Source organism: Bombina bombina, chromosome 11, assembly GCF_027579735.1.
Source record: "Bombina bombina isolate aBomBom1 chromosome 11, aBomBom1.pri, whole genome shotgun sequence".
NCBI classification, from domain to species: domain Eukaryota; kingdom Metazoa; phylum Chordata; class Amphibia; order Anura; family Bombinatoridae; genus Bombina; species Bombina bombina.
Window position 1 is genome coordinate 125,017,144 of NC_069509.1, and position 23,869 is coordinate 125,041,012.

A 23,869-nucleotide genomic window follows, 5' to 3' on the forward strand; every position below is an offset into this window, starting at 1 on the left:
ACTCCTTCTAAACGTTATAAGCAATTATATCCTGTGCCGTCTGAGAAGATTAGAATTTTGGGACAAGATCCCTAAAGTTGATGGGGCTATTTCTACCCTTGCTATTCCTACGTCCAGATGGTACTTCGTTAAGGATCCTCTATATAGGAAAATTGAATCCTTTCTAAGAAAAGCTTATCTGTGTTCAGGTAATCTTCTTAGACCTGCTATATCTTTGGCTGAAGTTGCTGCAGCTTCAACTTTTGGGTTGGAAACTTTAGCGCAACAAGTAACACATCGTGATTCTCATGATTTATTATTCTTCTTCAGCATGCTAATAATTTTATCTGTGATGCCATTTTTGATATTATCAGAGTTGATGTCAGGTTTATGTCTCTACGCTATTTTAGCTAGAAGAGCTTTATGCTTAAAACTTGGAATGCTGATATGGCTTCTAAATCAACTTTACTTTCCATTTCTTTCCAGGGTAACAAATTATTTGGCTCTCAGTTGGATTCCATTATTTCAACTGTTACTGGTGGGAAAGGAACTTTTTTACCACAGGATAAAAAATCTAAAGGTAAAAACAGGGCTAATAATCGTTTTTCGTTCCTTTCGTTTCAACAAAGAACAAAGAGCCTGATCCTTCATCCTCAGGAGCAGTTTCAGTTTGGAGACCATCTCCAGTCTGGAATAAATCCAAGCCAGCTAGAAAGGCAAAGCCAGCTTCTAAGTCCACATGAAGGTGCGGGCCCTCATTCCAGCTCAGCTGGTAGGGGGCAGGTTAACGTTTTTTCAAGGAAATTTTGGATCAATTCTGTTCACAATCTTTGGATTCAGAGCATTGTTTCAGATGGGTACAGAATTGGTTTCAAGTTTGAGACCTCCTGCAAAGAGTATTTTTCTTTCCCCGTTGTCCCAGTAAATCCAGTAAAAGCTCAAGCATTTCTGAAATGTGTTTTCAGATCTAGAGTTGACTGGGAGTAATTATGCCAGTTCCAGTTCCGGAACAGGGGATGGGGTTTTATTCAAATCTCTTCATTGTACCAAAGAAGGAGAATTCTTTCAGACCAGTTCTGGATCTAAAAATATTGAATCGTTATGTAAGGATACCAACGTTCAAGATGGTAACTGTAAGGACTATCTTACCTTTTGTTCAGCAAGGGAATTATATGTCCACATAGATTTACAAGGATGCATATCTGCATATTCCGATTCATCCAGATCATTATCAGTTCCTGAGATTCTCGGTTTCTGGACAAGCATTACCAGTTTGTGGCTCTGCCGTTTGGCCTAGCTACAGCTCCAAGAATTTTTACAAAAGTTCTCGGGTGCCCTGCTGTCTGTAATCAGAGAACAGGGTATTGTGGTATTTCCTTATTTGGACGATATCTTGGTACTTGCTCAGTCCTTTTACATTTAGCAGAATCTCATACGAATCGACTTGTGTTGTTCCTTCAAGATCATGGTTGGAGGATAAATTTACCAAAAAGTTCTTTGATTCCTCAGACAAGGGTAACCTTTCTGGGTTTCCAGATGGATTCAGTGTCCATGACTCTGTCTTTAACAGACAAGAGACGTCTAAAGTTGATTGCAGCTTGTCGAAACCTTCAGTCACAATCATTCCCTTCGGTAGCCTTATGCATGGAAATTCTAGGTCTTATGACTGCTGCATCGGACGCGATCCCCTTTGCTCGTTTTCACATGCGACCTCTTCAGCTCTGTATGCTGAAGCAATGGTGCAAGGATTACACGAAGATATCTCAATTAATATCTTTAAAACCGATTGTTCGACACTCTCTAACATGGTGGACAGATCACCATCGTTTAATTCAGGGGGCTTCCTTTGTGCTTCCGACCTGGACTGTAATTTCAACAGATGCAAGTCTCACAGGTTGGGGAGCTGTGTGGGGATCTCTGACGGCACAAGGAGTTTGGGAATCTCAGGAGGTGAGATTACCGATCAATATTTTGGAACTCCGTGCAATTTTCAGAGCTCTTCAGTTTTGGCCTCTTCTGAAGAGAGAATCGTTCATTTGTTTTCAGACAGACAATGTCACAACTGTGGCATACATCAATCATCAAGGAGGGACTCACAGTCCTCTGGCTATGAAAGAAGTATCTCGAATTTTGGTTTGGGCGGAATCCAGCTCCTGTCTAATCTCTGCGGTTCATATCCCAGGTGTAGACAATTGGGAAGCGGATTATCTCAGTCGCCAAACATTGCATCCGGGCGAATGGTCTCTTCACCCAGAGGTATTTCTTCAGATTGTTCAAATGTGGGAATTTCCAGAAATAGATCTGATGGCGTCCCATCTAAACAAGAAACTTCCCAGGTATCTGTCCAGATCCCGGGATCCTCAGGCGGAGGCAGTGGATGCATTATCACTTCCTTGGAAGTATCATCCTGCCTATATCTTTCCGCCTCTAGTTCTTCTTCCAAGAGTAATCTCCAAGATTCTGAAGGAATGCTCGTTTGTTCTGCTGGTAGCTCCGGCATGGCCTCACAGGTTTTGGTATGCGGATCTTGTCCGGATGGCCTCTTGCCAACCGTGGACTCTTCCGTTAAGACCAGACCTTCTGTCACAAGGTCCTTTTTTCCATCAGGATCTGAAATCCTTAAATTTAAAGGTATGGAGATTGAACGCTTGATTCTTGGTCAAAGAGGTTTCTCTGACTCTGTGATTAATACTATGTTACAGGCTCGTAAATCTGCATCTCGAGAGATATATTATAGAGTCTGGAAGACTTATATTTCTTGGTGTCTTTCTCATCATTTTTCCTGGCATTCTTTTAGAATACCGAGAATTTTACAGTTTCTTCAGGATGGTTTAGATAAGGGTTTGTCCGCAAGTTCTTTGAAAGGACAAATCTCTGCTCTTTCTGTTCTTTTTCACAGAAAGATTGCTATTCTTCCTGATATTCATTGTTTTGTTCAAGCTTTGGTTCGTATAAAACCTGTCATTAAGTCAATTTCTCCTCCTTGGAGTTTGAATTTGGTTCTGGGAGCTCTTCAAGCTCCTCCGTTTGAACCTAGGCATTCATTGGACATTAAATTACTTTCTTGGAAAGTTTTGTTCCTTTTGGCCATCTCTTCTGCCAGAAGAGTTTCTGAATTATCTGCTCTTTCTTGTGAGTCTCCTTTTCTGATTTTTCATCAGGATAAGGCGGTGTTGCGAACTTCTTTTGAATTTTTACCTAAAGTTGTGAATTCCAACAACATTAGTAGAGAAATTGTGGTTCCTTCATTATGTCCTAATCCTAAGAATTCTAAGGAGAAATCGTTGCATTCTTTGGATGTTGTTAGAGCTTTGAAATATTATGTTGAAGCTACGAAATCTTTTCGTAAGACTTCTAGTCTATTTGTTATCTTTTCCGGTTCTAGAAAAGGCCAGAAAGCTTCTGCCATTTCTTTGGCATCTTGGTTGAAATCTTTAATTCATCTTGTCTATGTTGAGTCGGGTAAAACTCCGCCTCAGAGAATTACAGCTCATTCTACTAGGTCAGTTTCTACTTCCTGGGCGTTTAGGAATGAAGCTTCGGTTGACCAGATCTGCAAAGCAGCAACTTGGTCCTCTTTGCATACTTTTACTAAATTCTACCATTTTGATGTATTTTCTTCTTCTGAAGCAGTTTTTGGTAGAAAAGTACTTCAGGCAGCGGTTTCAGTTTGAATCTTCTGCTTATGTTTTTCGTTAAACTTTATTTTGGGTGTGGATTATTTTCAGCAGGAATTGGCTGTCTTTATTTTATCCCTCCCTCTGAATTGTGGGTGTGGTGAGGGGTGTATTTATAGGCATTTTGAGGTTTGGGAAACTTTGCCCCTCCTGGTAGGAATGTATATCCCATACGTCACTAGCTCATGGACTCTTGCTAATATGAAAGAAATGAATTTATCAGGTAAGTTCTTACATAAATTATGTTTTTTATGTATGTTTGCTTTGTAAGGACATCAGATGATATTGGTGTTTTTTTAATTTATATCAGCAAGTTAATTAATGGGGGTGTTAGACAATATGATAATGGAGGAGGAAATCATTTGGGAATAAAAGTAAAATGCCTGAAGATATGCAGAGAAAGATTATTGATTTGGAGAGCTTTACATATGGATTAGAAATTCTTGTTGGTCTTTAAGGTTGGTCTTATGTGTGTTCAGTGGGCTTTTAATGATCATTTCCTTGGAGAAAACGTGGTTACTCGGGAAAAGCTTAAAAATTAGGGAGTCACAAAAAAAAGTGTTAAAATATTACCCACAGTCCACAAAATATACGTATATCATAACAAACCAATTGGATTTGTAAAAAATAGTATTTTTATTAAAGAGGTCCTTAAAGGAATAGTCTAGTCAAAATTAAACTTTCATGATTCACATAGAGCATGCAATTTTAAGCAACTTTCTAATTTACTCCTATTATTATCAATTATTCTTCGTTCTTTTTGTAATCTTTATTTGAATGTAAGCTCAGAAGCCGGCCCATTTTTGGTTCGTCACCTGGATAGCGCTTGCTGATTGGTGGCTACATTTAGAAACCAATCAGAAAGTGCTACACAGGTGCTGAACCAAAAATGGGCTGACTCCTATGCTTACATTCTTGCTTTTTCAATTAAAGATACAAAGAGAATTAAGAAAAATTGATAATAGGAGTAAATTAGAATTTTACTTAAAATAGCTTTCTCTATCTGAATCATCTCTATCTGAATCATGAAAGTTTAATTTTGACTTGACTATTCCTTTAACAGTCTTCAATCCTCAAAAGAAAAAAGGAGAATGCGGGATCATAGCGTAACTCTGTGACATAAGACAATCTACTTTACAATTTGCTCAAAGATAATAGCTCTATATAACAACTCTCTCAGGAATCCAGGTCTCGGTTATAATAATATTTTGTGCACTGTGGGTAATAGTGTAACACTTTTTTATATTTGTTCTTGGTTATATTGAGATAGTGTCTCTTGTGTATTTTATTCACAGAGTTTTACACTATTGTTTTGATTGTATTATATTTAGTGACATGGCATGCTGGGGATGACATTAGTATTTGCTATGGAAAAGGTAAAATCAGTGTTCTCCACAGAAAATGTTGCCAACCAGGTGGCATTATGAAGTAGCCAGGAGGGTGCAATGCAATAGCTTGCAATAAATGTTATATATGCTATCCAAAGCACAAATTGATTGCATAATTTATCAAAATATGATATTTAATGATATTGTGTGCTACAAAAAAAAATATTGGGTAATTTAGCTTAATATTGGTTTAACTTTTAGCAAGGTGGTCATTAAAAACAGCCAGATGGTGTGCCCATTCTATAGGCCCTGCGAAGAACACTGGGTAAAATACATTTTGGAGACATAGTGAAAGAATTGTACTTGTAAACATTATCTGCGTTTATAACGTCAGGCAATGTACTCAATTTTGTTCTGTCTTATATATGAAAGAGAAGCATTTATACCTTTTTATTTTTAAGTAAAATCTTTTGAAACTGAAACTAATAAAGCTTAAGCGGTACTTCCTTCTAATGCTCATTGGTTGATAGGTATTTCCTGTTGTTGCTTATTGGCTGATAAGTACTTCCTGCTAATGCTCACTGGCTGATACGCTCTTCCACTAATATTTTACAATATATTGACAATTTTCACCATATCAATATTTACTCTAACTAAACGATTGTATTATCTTTAAGCCCAATCCGGCTGGACTCGTTGATATTCACTTGTTTTCTATATAATTCACTGGAGATATTTAATACTTTTACTTTTTCAAATTAAATTTAGAAGTAAAATGGAGTTTCCACAGTTTCACGTTATATATTGAATATGTCATATTAGGATATCTTTTTTGATTGACTTCATTGGTTATTATTTATATTTGTTGGACAATGTTTTTAATTTAGGCTGCAGTTATTAAGTTGCTTAGATAAATATAACTGTATTGGATATATTTTTAGAATGAGTGACAGTGGGCAACACGTGACATTTGAACAAAATTTTATTTGTTTATTAATTCTGAGTAATATATTTGTGTCCGGCTGTCCGGTTCAAGTGTAAATGGGTATAACCTCAACGCTTGTCTCCCGGGTGTATACGGATTGGAGCTTGCCTGATGTTTACTCTCAGTTCTATTTTATTTAAGGAATTACCTTCGGATTGAGTGACAAGGTTTATGTAAACGTCATGGGCCTATAGAATTAATAGAGGCAAAAGCTTGTTTAACGACTGCACCCAGTGTCAATACAACAATTTCATACAATTTTCTGATTATTTTGTTTACATATATATTTGTCTAGGTTTACTTGGTTGATCTGAATAATGTGATTGTATCCGGTTTGAGTGTAATCTCATTGGCTTGTGCCCACAAAGTGTTTACATACCGGCGCTCGCCTATTGGTTGTCCCCAGCTCTCTTCAACCTAAGGAGTTACTTCTTTTATATTGGACGTTTATAGACGGTAAAGTGACATTTTCTTTATAAGCAATTATTGATTTGCAAGCTATTCAATAACTGTAGAATTTTGTGTTTTAATTGTATCCGCATTGATTGGAAACATTTTTTTTGTACAATATTTATATGTTTAAATTTGTGATGATTGATACACATAATGAGTGCATCCGCATAAAACAATGTTTTAATTGAATTTCTATTGATCGAAAATCATATGTGGAATGTTTATATTTACACATTTGTGAGGACCAAGGCAACACAGAGTTTTATGAATATATACAATGAGCTTTTTTGTATTGGATATTAAACTTGTCATTCAATGGACTTTCACATCAGATTGGAAAATGATGTATATATAAGGAGAGTCTCACCGCTACCCAATCACACCTGTGGAAGGGGGAGGAGCCCTGAAACGCGTTCTGTATGGATTCGGTCTTGGCCAGTGGCAAACATTATAGTCTGTTTTAGCTTATGTTAGATAAATGTTTTTATTGTATGCTTTTGTAATCCTTTTTTACATATTTTTCTTACTTGTTATATCTATACCGTTTGATTTGATTTTTATTCATTATTAACTAATACATTTTAGTATTTCTTTTTTAACATACAATAAGATTGTTTGTATTTTTCCATTTCTGCGCTGTCCTCTTTGTTGCACTTCCACCAATGATCGTTGGCTGATAGGTATTTCCTGAGATTCTCCAGCCCTGGAGTAGATGCAGTAGAGCTGCCGAGTGAGAGATAATAATCTTTTATTGATATCCTCAATGTCAGGCTTTTCCACCCTACAGCCCGGGGGGGGGGGGGGGGGGGGCGCATAGCTTGTCCCTCCAGTGCATTTTATGTGTCTTTCCACTTCCCTAAACAGAACATTGTGTGACTGACCCAATAGTCATGTTCTATTCTTTAATTATTCAATTAATAATTACATTATTTAAAGGGACATTAGATACCTAGGTAGGTAGCGTGCACATGCCTGAACAGGAAATAGTGCTGCCATCTAGTGCCCCTGCTAATGTATAACATTGTTGCAAAACTGCTGCTATATAGTGCTGCAGACACGTGCACACTCTTGAGCTTACATTTCTGCTTTTGCACAAAGGATAACAAGAAAACTAAGAACATGTGATAATAGAAGTAAATTGGAAAGTTGTTTAAAATGTTATGTTCTAAATTCTAGATTTAAATCATGAAAGAAAATTTTGTTTTTTGTCCCTTTAATAATAGAAAAATGATTCTTTAAAGCACAATAAAAACATTAGAAATGCATAAAAAGCAAACGCATAACAAAATGACAATAAAATGATTTAGGGATGTATCTATCTAAAACACTGTCTATTTGAAAGTTAATATAATATATAAATGCAGTGTATATGTATTTTATTGAAGTTGATAGTATTTATTAAACTGACTCGTGCCTAGGTTTACTACGTAACCTACATTTTTTTTTGCTATTATGGCCTGTAATTTCAAGGTTCATGCCAATATAAATAATAAAGCATAACTATAGTGATATAGGTCCTGCTATGGGTAAAACTTCTAACTCTAAGAGGGACTCTAAATATGAAATAATAATCCTTTAAAGTTAGTTATACTTGCTCTAGTTTTTGAGTTATGCTGCATACTTATGCAGATTTATGGTAATTAGCATAATTGGCAAAGAAGGCCACTCTGCTCCCAGCACTCTTTCACCTATCTTGTGAAACGGTTGGATACCCCTGCTCTGTATGATTATTTTTCTTCTTGGTATCGCTCTTCACATTATGTTAAGATCCTAATTATGCTGTTGCTTAAAATAACTGATATTCTAAGTGGTTACAAATGTTCACGTGCTTTCAGTTGGGAAAAGGAAAAAAGAAAAAAACACAGCATATCTGCAAATTACAAGGAACCAATTAAAGGCAATCTTTTCTGGTTATTGCCATAGAATATTACTTCTTATTATTTGTAGCCTGCCAATACATTCCGCAGCGCTATAAACATAAGTGTAGTACTGCTGAATGAGATGGTAACATTTATAATAGGAAACAATATCAGATGAATGGTTAGCAGAGCCTGTTAGTGAGTACCCAACTCAGGTAGACCACCTTGCATGAAGGTGATTTACAGTACAGCTAGGCTTATTAAATGTCCTTTGTAGAAGCTACCAGCCCAGTGGAAACATACAGACAAAATGTTTGAAACATTAATGTAGGGTGTCACTGCTCCTAAAATGTTTAATTCTGGCGTTTGTTTTTTCTTTCATAAAGGTGGTGAATCCACAGTCCATTACTCCTGGGAATTTTAACCCTGGCCTCTTGGAGAAGCAAAGATCCCAAAATTACAAGAGCCCTTAATACCTCTTCCACCTAACTGGAAACTAGTCTTGTCTTTGCCTTTGCAAGGTGAAGAAGGGAGGTACACCAGGTGTTTGTGAGAAGGGTGCTCAGACTGATTTGAGGCCCAGTTTTTATCTCAGAGAGCTATGGACAGAGGGATGTCTTTGGAGTATGGGTAGTAGCACAAGATCATCCTATGGGAGTTAGTCATAGGCGTGCCCCAAGTGTCGCAGGGACTGGTCCCTAGCCTGCTCCTGTTGGTTCAACGTTATACATTTGGATTGGCTATCTACTGAAAGCAGTTCCTGCTGCTTATGGTAAGTCCAGTAGTATGGGTGACGATCCTGTAAGTGTGGCACCTGTTTAGCATAGGCTATTAGTTGGTACCTCTTATGGGTATATCATAGCATGGGGACGATTATGTCAGGCATTTTAGGTTTGGGCATATAAGTACTGTTATTTCACCCTATTATAGGCCTTGAGGTACATTTTATATTTATAATAGCACTTGTCAGCTTCTTTTTTCGCCCTTCCTTTTTAGTAGCGCGTATCGGTTTATTAGTGCCCATCAGTGTGTTCTTGCATCAGATTGTTTGCTTGCATCTTTTTTTTGTGCGTCTGTTTTTTGTTTTCTTGGTTAGCGCGTGTCAGCTTATGCACAAGTCAGAATTTGATTCACGCTTATGCACGCATTGTGTTTTTCACTCTTTTAATCTATATGCTTATCATGTGCGCACAAGTTGCGGCACTATTTGATTTATGTTTATGTGTTGGGATTTTTAATGCGCTTCATTTTTCACACACTTACGCCTAGATTTAGAGTTCTGCGTTAGCCGTCAAAACCAGCGTTAGGAGGTCCTAACGCTGGTTTTGGCCGGCTGCTGGTATTTAGAGTCTTGTAGGTAAGGGTCTAATGCTCACTTTCCAGCCGCGACTTTTCCATACCGCAGATCCCCTTACGTCAATTGCGTATCCTATCTTTTCAATGGGATCTTTCTAACGCCGGTATTTAGAGTCTTGGCTGAAGTGAGCGTTAGAACTCTAACGACAAAACTTCAGCCGCAGAAAAAAGTCAGGAGTTAAGAGCTTTATGGGCTAACGCCGGTTCATAAAGCTCTTAACTACTGTGCTCTAAAGTACACTAACACCCATAAACTACCTATGTACCCCTAAACCGAGGTCCCCCCACATCGCCGCCACTCTATTAAATTTTTTTAAACCCTAATCTGCCGACCGCACACCGCCGCAACCTACATTATCCCTTTGTACCCCTAATCTGCTGCCCCTAACATCGCCGACCCCTATATTATATTTATTAACCCCTAATCTGCCCCCCCAACGTCGCCGCTACCTTACCTACACTTATTAACCCCTAATCTGCCGACCGAACCTCACCGCTACTATAATAAATGTATTAACCCCTAATTCGCCTCACTCCCGACTCAAAAACCCTATAATAAATAGTATTAACCCCTAATCTGCCCTCCCTAACATCGCCGACACCGAACTTCAAGTATTAACCCCTAATCTGCCGACCGGACCTCGCCGCTACTCTAATAAATGTATTAACCCCTAAAGCTAAATCTAACCCTAACACCCCCCTAAATTAAATATAATTTTAATCTAATAAAAAAAAAAAATCTTATTAAATAAATTAATCCTATTTAAAGCTAAATACTTACCTGTAAAATAAACCCTAATATAGCTACAATATAAATAATAATTATATTGTAGCTATTTTAGGATTAATATTTATTTTACAGGCAACTTTGTATTTATTTTAACCAGGTACAATAGCTATTAAATAGTTAATAACTATTTAATAGCTACCTAGTTAAAATAATTACAAAATTATCTGTAAAATAAATCCTAACCTAAGTTACAATTAAACCTAACACTACACTATAATTAAATTAATTAAACTACCTGCAATTATCTACAATTAAATCAACTAAACTAAATTACATAAAAAAACAAACACTAAATTACAAAAAATAAAAAAAGATTACAATAATTTTAAACTAATTACACCTACTCTAAGCACCCAAAAAAAAATAACAAAGCACCGCAAAATAAAAAAAAATCCCTACCCTATTCTAAAATAAAAATTTTACAGCTCTTTTACCTTACCAGCCCTTTAAAGGGCCTTTTGCGGGGCATGCTCTAAAGAAAACAGCTCTTTTGCCTGTAAAAAAACATACAATACCCCCCCCAACATTACAACCCACCACCCACATACCCCTAATCTAACCCAAACCCCCCTTAAAAAACAACACTAAGCCCCTGAAGATCTTCCTACCTTATCTTCACCACGCCGGGTATCACCTATCCGGCAAGAAGAGGGCATCCGGACCGGTAGACATCTTCATCCAGGCGGCATCTTCTATCTTCTTCCATCCGGCACGGAGCGGGACCATCTTGAAGCAGCCGACGCGGATCCATCCTCTTCTTCCGGCGACTCCCGACGAATGAAGGTTCCTAAAAGTGACGTCATCCAAGATGGCGTCCCTCGAATTCCGATTGGCTGATAGGATTCTATCAGCCAATCGGAATTAAGGTAGGAAAAATCTGATTGGCTGATTGAATCAGCCAATCAGATTCAAGTTCAATCGGATTGGCTGATCCAATCAGCCAATCAGATTGAGCTTGCATTCTATTGGCTGTTCCGATGGAGGATGGATCCGCGTCGGCTGCTTCAAGATGGTCCCGCTCCGCGCCGGATGGAAGAAGATAGAAGAAGATGCCACCTGGATGATGATGTCTACCGGTCCGGATGCCCTCTTCTTGCCGGATAGGATGAAGACTTCGGACCCTCTTCTGGACCTCTTCTTGCCGGATAGGATGACGACTTCGGACCCTCTTCTGGACGGATCGGTGATACCCGGCGTGGTGAAGATAAGGTAGGAAGATCTTCAGGGGCTTAGTGTTAGGTTTTTTAAGGGGGGTTTGGGTTAGATTAGGGGTATGTGGGTGGTGGGTTGTAATGTTGGGGGGGGGGTATTGTATGTTTTTTTACAGGCAAAAGAGCCGTTTTCTTTGGGGCATGCCCCGCAAAAGGCCCTTTTAAGGGCTGGTAAGGTAAAAGAGCTGTAAAATATTTATTTTAGAATAGGGTAGGGCATTTTTTTATTTTGGGGGGGCTTTGTTATATTTTTAGGGGGCTTAGAGTAGGTGTAATAAGTTTAAAATTCTTGTAATCTTTTTTTTTAATTTAGTTTTTGTTTTTTTTGTAATTTAGTGTTTGTTATTTTTTTTTAATTTAGTTTAGTTGATTTAATTGTATATAATTGTAGATAGTTTATTTAATTTATTGATAGTGTAGTGTTAGGTGTAATTGTAACTTAGGTTAGGATTTATTTTACAGGTAATTTTGTAATTATTTTAACTAGTTAACTATTAAATAGTTATTAACTATTGTACCTGGTTAAAATAAATACAAAGTTGCCTGTAAAATAAATATTAATCCTAAAATAGCTACAATATAATTATTATTTATATTGTAGCTATATTAGGGTTTATTTTACAGGTAAGTATTTAGCTTTAAATAGGATTAATTTATTTAATAAGATTTATTTTATTTCGTTAGCTTAAAATTATATTTAACTTAGGGGGGTGTTAGGGTTAGGGTTAGATTTAGCTTTAGGGGTTAATACATTTATTAGAGTAGCGGCGAGATCCGGTCGGCAGATTAGGGGTTAATTCTTGAAGTTCGGTGTCGGCGATGTTAGGGAGGGCAGATTAGGGTTTAATACTATTTATTATAGGGTTTTTGAGTCGGGAGTGAGGTGGATTAGGGGTTAATACATTTATTATAGTAGCAGTGAGGTCCGATCGGCAGATTAGGGGCAGATTAGGGGTTAATAATTGTAGGTAGGTGGCGGCGACGTTGGGGGCGGCAGATTAGGGGTTAATAAATATAATATAGGGGTCGGCGGTGTTAGGGGCAGCAGATTAGGGGTACATAGGGATAACGTAGGTTGCGGCGGTGTACGGAGCGGCAGATTAGGGGTTAAAAATAATATGCAGGGGTCAGCGATAGCGGGAGCGGCAGATTAGGGGTTAATAAGTGTAAGGTTAGGGGTGTTTAGACTCGGGGTACATGTTAGGGTGTTAGGTGCAGACTTAGGAAGTGTTTCCCCATAGGAAACAATGGGGCTGCGTTAGGAGCTGAACGCTGCTTTTTTTCAGGTGGTTTTTTTCCAGCTCAAACTGCCCCATTGTTTCTTATGGGGGAATCGTGCACCAGCACGTTTTTGAAGCCGGCCGCGTCCGTAAGCAACGCTGGTATTGAGAGTTGCAGTGGCGGTAAATATGCCTGTACGCTCCCTTTTTGGAGCCTAACGCAGCCTTGTTTAAAAGGTGCGGGGGGAAAAAAACACGCGTAGCTAACGCACCCCTTCTAACGCAAAACTCTAAATCTAGGCGTATGTCTTTTGTGCACGTCTGTATGTTAGGCCTGTCTTCGGCTTAGCGCCCATCCAATGTTGTATATATATTTTACACTCTTGAAGTTTTCTTAAGCCTCTGGTGAGGGGGTCAGATTTACTTCCAATAGCTGCTTTAATTGGGTGTAAAGTTGATTTATTTACCCCACCTTTTGTTGCTATTTTTAAATAATGTATTTTGATTTTCTCATTGCCTATTATTTTTCTTTTTATTATGGAGCATACTGATTTTGTCCCCTCTTCTGTTATTACTAGTACCCCAGATGCTAGATCCTCTGAACACTTTCCTACTAATATAACGTGCATTTTATGTAAGATGGTTGGTATAATCCCCTCTATTTATCTTTGCAAATCATGTAAGGGATCATCTGATGCATTCTGATTAGTCTAATTCTGCTATTGCTAATAAGTCTGTTTTAACAGCTGGATTTAAGTTTTCAACCCTCTGTTAAGTCACCTGAGGTATTTTCAGTTACTAATGCTATCTCTGAGATAATTTCTAAAGAGTGGTCTAAGCCTGGTATTTCTTTTAATCCTGCTCAAAGATTTAAAAGGATGTTTTCTTTGCCTGCTTTTAATTTAGAACTTTGAGAAACTATTCCTAAAGTAGATTTTAGGTTTATTTCTACTTTTGCTAAATGTATTACTATTCCTCTGGAGGATATTACCTCTTGTAGACACCCCATTGATAGGAAATCATAGTCTTTTAAAAGAAAGGCCTTTCTGCAAGCAGTTTTTCTTTTTATGTCTGCAATTGGTATTGCTTGCATTGCAGCAGCCTCTACCCTTTTGTGTGTGAGGGTTTATCTGAGCAACTTCCTGAGTATTCTGCTAATGAAAAGTTTTCTATTCAATTAAAATTCTTGAAGACAGGTAATGCTTTAATTTGTGACACTGTTGTTGATACTATTCAAATCAATGCTAAGAATATGGCACTAGCAGTTTTGACTACGAGGGCCGTGTGGTTGAAATAATGGTCTGCTGAACTGGTTTCTAAATCTAGACTTCTGTCTCATCCTTTTAAAGGGAAGATGTTGTTGGGTCTGGCCTGGATGACATTATTTCTTCTGTTATGTGTGATCAGTCCACGGGTCATCATTACTTCTGGGATATTATCTGCTCCCCTACAGGAAGTGCAAGAGGATTCACCCAGCAGAGTTGCTATATAGCTCCTCCCCTCTACGTCACCTCCAGTCATTCTCTTGCACCCAAAGACTAGATAGGAGGTGTGAGAGGACTATGGTGATTATACCTTAGTTTTTAGAACTTCAATCAAAAGTTTGTTATTTTACAATAGCACCGGAGCGTGTTATTACCTCTCTGGCAGAGTTTGAAGAAGAATCTACCAGAGTTTTTCTTATGATTTTAACCGGAGTAGTTAAGATCATATTGCTGTTTCTCGGCCATCTGAGGGAGGTAAAAACTTCAGATCAGGGGACAGCGGGCAGTTGAATCTGCATTGAGGTAAGTAGCAGTTTTTATTTTTCTGAATGGAATTGATGAAAAAATCCTGCCATACCGTTATAATGAACATGTATGTATGCTCTACACTTTAGTATTCTGGGGATGTATTTCACCGGAATTACTCTGTAAAAGTACATTAAACCTTTTATTAGGTATTTTCATGTTAAACGTTTTGCTGGAATGTAGAATCGTTTGCATTAATGAGGTACTGAGTGAATAAATATTTGGGCATTATTTTTCCACTTGGCAGTTTGCTTGTGTTAATTATGACAGTTTCGTTTCTCTCTCACTGCTGTGTGTGAGAGGGAGGGGCCGTTTTTGGCGCTCTTTGCTACGCATCAAAAATTTCCAGTCAGTTATTCTTGTATTTTCTGCATGATCCGGGTTCATCTCTAACAGAACTCAGGGGTCTTCAAACTTCTTTGAAGGGAGGTAGATTCTCTCAGCAGAGCTGTGAAGACTTATATAGTGACTGTGATTTAAAACGTTGCTCTGTAATTTTTATGTTTAAAATTTAATTAGTGTTTATTTTACTAATGGGAACAAACCTTTGCTAAAAAGTTGTGGTTGTTTGTAAAGAGTGATGCTATAACTGTTTTTCAGTTCATTATTTCAACTGTCATTTAATCGTTTAGTGCTTCTTGAGGCACAGTACGTTTTTGTTAAATAAAAATTGTAACCGAGTTGCATGTTTATTGCTAGTGTGTTAAACATGTCTGATTCAGAGGAAGATACCTGTGTCATTTGTTCCAATGCCAAGGTGGAGCAATAGAAATTTATGTACTAACTGTATTGATGCTACTTTAAATAAAAGCAAATCTGTACAAATTGAACAAATTTCACCAAACAGCGAGGGGAGAGTTATGCCGACTAACTCGCCTCACGTGTCAGTACCCTGCATCTCCCGCCCGGGAGGTGCGTGATATTATGGCGCCTAGTACATCTGGGCAGCCATTACAGATAACATTACAAGATATGGCTACTGTTATGACTGAAGTTTTGGCTAAATTACCAGAACTAAAGAGGCAAGCGTGATCACTCTGGGGTGAGAACAGAGTGCGCTGATAAATTCTAGGGCCATGTCTGATACTGCGTCACAGCTTGCAGAGCATGAGGACGGAGAGCTTCATTCTGTAGGTGACGGTTCTGATCCAAGCAGATTGGATTCAGATATTTCAAATTTTAAATTTAAATTGGAAAACCTCCGTGTATTACTAGGGGAGGTCTTAGCAGCTCTTAACGATTGTAACACTGTTGCAATACCAGAGAAAATGTTGTAGGTTGGATAAATACTTTGCGTACCTCCCGGCGAGTACTGACGATTTTTCCTATACCTAAGAGATTAACTGAAATTGTTACTAAGGAGTGGATAGACCCGGTGTGCCGTTCTCACCCCCTCCAATATTTAGAAAAGATGTTTCCAATAGACGCACCACACGGGACTTATGGCAAACGGTCCCTAAGGTGGAGGGAGCTGTTTCTACTTTAGCTAAGCGTACCACTATCCCGGTGGAGGATAGCTGTGCTTTTTCAGATCCCTATGGATAAAAAATTAGAGGGTTACCTAAGAAAAGTTTTATTCAACAAGGTTTTATATTACAACCCCTTGCATGCATCGCGCCGATCACGGCTGCGGCAGCATTTTGGATTGAGTCTCTGGAAGAGAACCTTAGTTCAGCTACGCTGGACGACATTTCGGACAGGCTTAGAGTCCTTAAACTAGCTAATTCATTCATTTCGGAGGCCGTAGTACATTTAACCCAAACTTACGGCTAAGAATTCAGGATTCGCCATTCAGGCACGTAGGGCGCTGTGGCTAAAATCCTGGTCGGCTGATGTAACTTCTAAGTCCAAAATTACTTAATATACCTTTCAAGGGGCAAACTTTATTTGGGCCCCGGTTTTGAAAGAAATTATTGCTGACATTACAGGAGGTAAGGGCCACGCTCTACCTCAAGACAAAGCCAAAGCTAAGGCTAGACAGTCTAATTTTCGTCCCTTTCGGAATTTCAAAACAGGAACAGCATCAACTTCCACTGCACCAAAACAGGAAGGAGCTGTTTGCTCGTTACAGACAAGGCTGGAAACCTACCTGTCCTGGAATAAGGGCAAGCAAGCCAGGAAACCTGCTGCTGCCCCTAAGACAGCATGAACCGAGGGCCCCCGATCCGGGACCGGATCTAGTGGGGGGCAGACTCTCTCTCTTCGCCCAGGCTTGGGCAAGAGATGTCCAGGATCCCTGGGCGCTAGAGATCATATCTCAGGGATACCTTCTAGACTTCAAATTCTCTCCCCCAAGAGGGAGATTTCATCTGTCAAGGTTGTCAACAAACCAAATAAAGAAAGACGCGTTTCTACGCTGTGTACAAGATCTATTATTAATGGGAGTGATCCATCCGGTTCCGGCGGTCGGAACAAGGACAAGGGTTTTACTCAAACCTGTTTGTGGTTCCCAAAAAAGAGGGAACTTTCAGGCCAATCTTGGATTTAAAGATCCTAAACAAATTCCTAAGAGTTCCATCGTTCAAAATGGAAACTATTCGGACAATCTTACCCATGATCCAAGAGGGTCAGTACATGACCACAGTGGATTTAAAGGATGCTTACCTTCACATACCGATTCACAAAGATCATTACCGGTATCTAAGGTTTGCCTTCTTAAACAGGCATTACCAGTTTGTAGCCCTTCCATTCGGATTGGCTACGGCTCCAAGAATCTTCACAAAGGTTCTGGGTGCCCTTCTGGCGGTACTAAGACCGCGAGGAATTTCGGTAGCTCCGTACCTAGACGACATTCTGATACAAGCTTCAAGCTTTCAAACTGCCAAGTCTCATACAGAGTTAGTTCTGGCATTTCTAAGGTCGCATGGATGGAAAGTGAACGAAAAGAAGAGTTCTCTCTTTCCTCTCACAAGAGTTCCATTCTTGGGGACTCTTATAGATTCTGTAGAAATGAAAATTTATCTGACAGAAGACAGATTAACAAAGCTTCTAAATGCATGCCGTTGTCCTTCATTCCATTCAACTCCCGTCAGTAGCTCAATGCATGGAGGTGATCGGCTTAATGGTAGCAGCAATGGACATAGTACCCTTTGCACGCCTACATCTCAGACCGCTGCAATTGTGCATGCTGAGTCAGTGGAATGGGGATTACTCAGATTTGTCCCCCACTCTGAATCTGGATCAAGAGACCAGAAACTCTCTTCTATGGTGGCTTTCTCGGCCACATCTGTCCAGGGGGATGCCATTCAGCAGGCCGGACTGGACAATTGTAACAACAGACGCCAGGCCTACTAGGTTGGGGCGCTGTCTGGAATTCTCTGAAGGCTCAGGGACAATGGAGTCAGGAGGAAAGTCTCCTGCCAATAAACATTCTGGAATTGAGAGCAGTTCTCAATGCCCTTCTAGCTTGGCCCCAGTTAAAAAACTCGGGGGTTCATCAGGTTTCAGTCGGACAACATCACGACTGTAGCTTACATCAACCATCAGGAGGGACAAGAAGCTCCCTAGCAATGATGGAAGTATCAAAGATATTTCGCTGGGCAGAGTCTCACTCTTGCCACCTGTCAGCAATCCACATCCCGGGAGTAGAGAACTGGGAGGCGGATTTCTTGAGTCGCCAGACTTTTCATACCGGGGGAGTGGGAACTTCATCCGGAGGTCTTTGCCCAAATACTTCGACGTTGGGGCAAACCAGATATAGATCTCATGGCGTCTCGCCAGAACGCCAAACTTCCTCGCTACGGATCCAGATCCAGGGATCCGGGAGCGGTTCTGATAGATGCTTTGACAGCACCTTGGAACTTCAGGATGGCTTATGTGTTTCCACCCTTCCCGCTGCTTCCTCGATTGATTGCCAAAATCAAACAGGAGAGAGCATCAGTGATTCTAATAGCACCTGCATGGCCACGCAGGACTTGGTATGCAGATCTAGTGGACATGTCATCCTGTCCGCCTTGGTCTCTACCTCTAAGACAGGACCTTCTGATACAGGGTCCATTCAAACATCAAAATCTAACTTCTCTGAAGCTGACTGCTTGGAAATTGAACGCTTGATTTTATCAAAACGTGGTTTTTCTGAGGTCGGTTATTGATACCCTGATACCAGGCTAGGAAGCCTGTTACCAGAAAGATTTACCATAAAATATGCGTAAATACCTATACTGGTGTGAATCCAAAGATTACTCATGGAGTAAGGTTAGGATTCCTAGGATATTGTCCTTTCTACAAGAAGGTTTAGAAAGGGTTTATCGGCTAGCTCATTAAAGGGACAGATCTCAGCTCTGTCCATCTTGTTACACAAGCGTCTGTCAGAAAATCCAGACGTCCATGCATTTTGTCAGGCTTTAACTAGGATCAAGCCTGTGTTTAAAACTTTTGCTCCGCCATGGAGTTTAAACTTAGTTCTTAACGTTTTACAGGGTGTTCCGTTCGAACCCCTTCATTCCATTGATATAAAATTGTTATCTTGGAAAGTTCTATTTTTAATGGCTATTTCCTCGGCTCGAAGAGTCTCTGAATTATCAGCCTTACATTGTGATTCTCCTTATCTGAATCTTTCACTCAGACAAGGTAGTTCTGCGTACTAAACCTGGGTTCTTACCTAAGGTAGTCACTAACAGGAATATCAATCAAGAGATTGTTGTTCCATCCTTGTGTCCAAATCCTTCTTCAAAGAAGGAACGTCTTCTACACAATCTGGATGTAGTTCGTGGCCCTCAAGTTCTACTTGCAGGCAACTAAGGGATTTTCGACAAACGTCTTCCCTGTTTGTCGTGTACTCTGGTCAGAGGAGAGGTCATAAGGCTTCGGCTACCTCTCTCTCCTTCTGGCTTCGTAGCATAATTCGTTTAGCCTATGAGACTGCTGGACAGCAGCCTCCTGAAAGAATTACAGCTCATTCTACTAGAGCTGTGGCTTCCACTTGGGCCTTTAAGAATGAGGCCTCTGTTGAACAGATTTGCAAGGCTGCAACTTGGTCTTCGCTTCATACTTTTTCCAAATTTTACAAATTTGACACTTTTGCTTCTTCGGCAGGCTATTTTTGGAGAAAGGTTCTTCAGGCAGTGGTTCCTTCTATATAATGAGCCTGCCTATCCCTCCCGTCATCGTGTACTTTTGCTTTGGTATTGGTATCCCAGAAGTAATGATGACCCGTGGACTGATCACACATAACAGAAGAAAAACATAATTTATGCTTACCTGATAAATCCTTTCTTCTGTTGTGTGATCAGTCCACGGCCCCGCCCTGTTTTTTAAGGCAGGTAAATATTTTTTAAATTATAATCCAGTCACCACTACACCCCTTGGCTTCTCCTTTCTCGTTGGTCTTTGGTCGAATGACTGGAGGTGACGTAGAGGGGAGGAGCTATATAGCAACTCTGCTGGGTGAATCCTCTTGCACTTCCTGTAGGGGAGCAGATAATATCCCAGAAGTAATGATGACCCGTGGACTGATCACACAACAGAAGAAAGGAATTTATCAGGGTAAGCATAAATTATGTTTTCTACTGTAACTGGGGTGAAAGGAGCCTTTCCCCTTCAAGTCTAGTGATAAATCGAGGGCTTCTAACCATTTTCGTTCCTTTCGTCAACTCATGAACCTGAAGTCCTCTACTTTATCTCTTCAGATAAGCAGGGTTCTTCCAGTTCTCCTGGAAACCAAACCCTAATTGGAAAAGATCAAACAGTCCAAAAAGCCTGTTTCCACTACCAAATCTGCATGAAGGCTCTTGATCCAGTTTTTCCTGTAGGGGGCAGATTATGCCCTTTTTCAAGGGGCTTGGTTTCATTCTGTTCAAGATCCTTGGATTCTGATACATAAAGTTTTCAGATCAAGGCCTCCCAGGGGAAGGTTTTCTTCTGTCTTATGTTCCAAGGAATCCTATAAAGGCAAAAGTCATTTTTCAGTCTGTTTAAGATCTGGAGTTTTTTGAGTGTAATAGTTCCAGTTCTGGAATTGGAATAGGCTCAGGCTTTCTATTCCAACCTCTTTATTGTTCCCAAGAAAGAAGAAACGTAAGACCTGTTCTGTATTTTAAAACTTTAAACAGGTTTCTTAGGGTTCCTTCTTGCAAGATGGAGAACATTCTATCCTTCCTCTTATTCAACATGGACAATTTTCTATAGATCTGAAGGATGTTTATCTTCATATCCCTATACACAGAGTTCATCATCAATTTCTAGGGTTTGGTTTCTTGGACTGGCATTTTCAGTTTGTTGCCTCCTTCCTTTCGCTCTGGCTTCTGCTCCCAGAATCCTATATGAAGGTTCTAGGGACTCTCTTATTGGTGATAATAGCTCAGGGTGTGTTGGTGGTTTCTTACCTGGACGATATCTTGGTACAGGCTCCATCTTTACATTTAGCAGTATTTCATACCAACAGCCTTTTGTTGTTTCTTCTAGAACATGGTTGGAATGTAAACTTACCAAAAAGTTATCTGTCCCCTCAGTCCAGGATTACTTTTCTGGCTGTAATCTCAGCTTGTGTAAATCTTCAGTCAGTTCCTTCTCCTTCTGTAGCGCTTTGTATAAAAGTTTTAGGCATAATGATAGCATCTTCAGATGCTATTCCTTTTCCTCAGTTTCACATGAGACCTCTTCAGCTTTGTATGTGTCATTGGTGTCGGGATTACGTTCAGTTGGATGCCAAAATAAGGAAATCCCCTTTTATGGTGGATCAATCATTGATCCATTGTTCTGTGGACATCCTTTGTCCGCCAAAAATGGTCAGTGATCTCTACAGATGCGTCTTTCAGGTTGAGGTGCAGTCTGGGGTGCTAGAGTGCACAGGGAGTTTGGTTACTTCGGTAGGCAAAGTTGCCTATTAATGCTGTGGAACTCCATCGGATTTTCAGGGCCCTTCAGTTTGGGCCTCTCCTGAAAGGGAGACTTAACTGAGTTTTCATTCATATAATGTCATAGCAGCTTCTTATATCAATCATCGGGGTATTCCGCAGATACTGGCGATGAGGGTAGGTTATCGAATTCTGACTTGGGCAGAAAGAAATTCCTGTATAATTTCTCCAGTTCATATTCCAGGGTTGGGCAAATTGGGAAGCAGACTTTCTCAGTCATCAATCCCTTCATTCAGGAGAATGATCTCTACTTCTGGAAATAGATCTGATGGCTTTTTGTTTAAGCAAAGAACTCCCCAGATTTTTTGCGAGGTCCAGTGATCTTTAAGGGAAGTTTGTGGATGTTCTAGTAGCTCTTTGGTTGTTTTTCGTCTGGCTTAAATTTTTCCACCTCTTGTTCTGGTACCAAGGGTAATAGCCAGAATTAAGCAGCAGGTATCATCAGTAATCTGATTGCCGCAGCTTGGCCTTGCAGGACTTGGTTTACAGATCTGATGCAGATGTCCAGTTGTCCTGGCAGTTGTCTGCGTCACAATCTTCTGTCTCAAGGTCCTATTTTTTTCATCAGAATTTAAATTCTCTCAACTTAATGGCCTGGAAATTGAGCTCTTAGTTTTATGACAAATAGGTTTTTCTGATTCTGTCATTTTGGTTCAGGCCTGTTAACCTATGACCAGATTTATCACAAGGTTTTATTTCCTGATGTGTTGGAACATGGGTTCTAGTTATCTCTCTTTTAGAATTTCTAGAATTCTTCAATTTCAGGATGGTTTAGATAAGAATTTATTGTCTAGTTCTTTTTAGGGTTTGTTAGGTGTTATCCCCAGGGGGGGGGGGGTGTCAGGTCAGGCCGAAGCCGCGGGCCCACTGTACCACCTGAGGCAGATGTAGATTATCTGATAAGGATCCCTTAGAATGACTCAGACCACGCAGCAATATGATCTAAAGCCAATCATGTTTATTGAACAGTGCAAGCCTATCTTATAGACTTCAGTAACAGCATACAGGGTTAAGGGGATGGCACGTTAGGACCGCGTCATTTTACACAGTTATACAGAGTTACACACAGTGTGATTCTGGAAATTCACTAGCTCATAAACAATATCTGATAGTCATAATAAACCATGCATCTGCAGAGACACCAAGGTCGCTGGACCATCTTATTGATAGAACATTCTTCTGGGCGTGCGGCCAGGGACTTTCTACAAGGCTAACTGGCTAAGGAAAATACAATAGCAAGCATATATTTCTCACTACAGAATGAACCATTATAATAAAGTCTAATCATTACAAAATGGATGCTGATCATCACAAGATGGCTGCAGTCAGGTTCACATTACCCCTAACATACCATCCTTTTATTCTAACAGAATAACATAAAAATAGACATTCATAGAAAATTAGTAAAGCCTTATTTCTCCAACATTGGTGTGTCCGGTCCACGGCGTCATCCTTACTTGTGGGATATTCTCTTCCCCAACAGGAAATGGCAAAGAGTCCCAGCAAAGCTGGTCACATGATCCCTCCTAGGCTCCGCCCACCCCAGTCATTCTCTTTGCCGTTGCACAGGCAACATCTCCACGGAGATGGTTAAGAGTTTTTTTGGTGTTTAAATGTAGTTTTTATTCTTCTATCAAGTGTTTGTTATTTTAAAATAGTGCTGGTATGTACTATTTACTCTGAACAGAAAAAGGATGAAGATTTCTGTTTGTAAGAGGAAGATGATTTTAGCAGACAGTTACTAAAATCGATTGCTGTTTCCACACAGGACTGTTGAGATGAAGTAACTTCAGTTGGGGGAAACAGTTAGCAGACCTTTCTGCTTAAGGTATGACTAGCCATATTTCTAACAAGACCATGTAATGCTGGAAGGCTGTCCTTTCCCCTCATAGGGACCGGTAAGCCATTTTCTTAGTCAAACATAAAAGAATAAAGGGCTTCAAAAAGGGCTTAAAAAACTGGTAGACATTTTTCTGGGCTAAAACGATTGCTTTACTAGGCATATTATGCAGATTCTAACTAATAATGGTTATTATAATCTTGGGGATTGTTTAGAAAAACGGCAGGCACTGTGTTGGACACCTTTTTCAGATGGGGGCCTTTTCTAGTTATAGACAGAGCCTCATTTTCGCGCCACTAATGCGCAGTTGTTTTTTGGAGAGCAAGGCATGCAGATGCATGTGTGAGGAGCTAAGAATCACTGAAAAAGCTTATAGAAGGCATCATTTGGTATCGTATTCCCCTCTGGGCTTGGTTGGGTCTCAGCAAAGCATATAGCTGGGACTGTATAGGGGTTAAATGTAAAAACGGCTCCGGTTCCGTTATTTTAAGGGTTAAAGCTCTGAAATTTGGTGTGCAATACTTTTA

At 39.7% G+C, this 23,869-nt stretch overlaps 1 protein-coding gene across 1 annotated transcript in view; it reads left to right on the top strand.

Annotated features, from left to right (window-relative positions):
* C11H7orf50 (chromosome 11 C7orf50 homolog) overlaps nt 1-23,869 on the top strand; it is a 1,120,174-nt gene that overhangs the window by 338,465 nt on the left and 757,840 nt on the right. The window lies entirely within an intron of this gene.